Raw genomic sequence first — 268 nt, 5'->3', positions numbered from 1 at the left:
TACCAGTTCTGAGCTGGAGTCTCTGTGGTTAGGAATTGGCACAAAATCATGGTGTGGCTCAGAAAAAAGGTTTAGCTGTATATTAGAGTCACATCATCATTTCTTGGAAAGCCACGATGAAGATCTGAACGATTATGAAAAGCCAGGTTAGCCATTTTCAGTTGCTGGGATAGAAAGTGTTAGAGAAAGAAATTGGATTCTCAATTTCAATTACTATGCTATCACACATGATATAAAAATTGTCCATTTTTCCCCCTAATGGAAACTG

Source organism: Charadrius vociferus, unplaced genomic scaffold (assembly GCF_000708025.1).
Source record: "Charadrius vociferus isolate BGI_N301 unplaced genomic scaffold, ASM70802v2 scaffold136, whole genome shotgun sequence".
NCBI classification, from domain to species: domain Eukaryota; kingdom Metazoa; phylum Chordata; class Aves; order Charadriiformes; family Charadriidae; genus Charadrius; species Charadrius vociferus.
The sequence above is the reverse complement of the archived record's forward strand: the minus strand, read 5'-3'. Positions refer to the sequence as shown.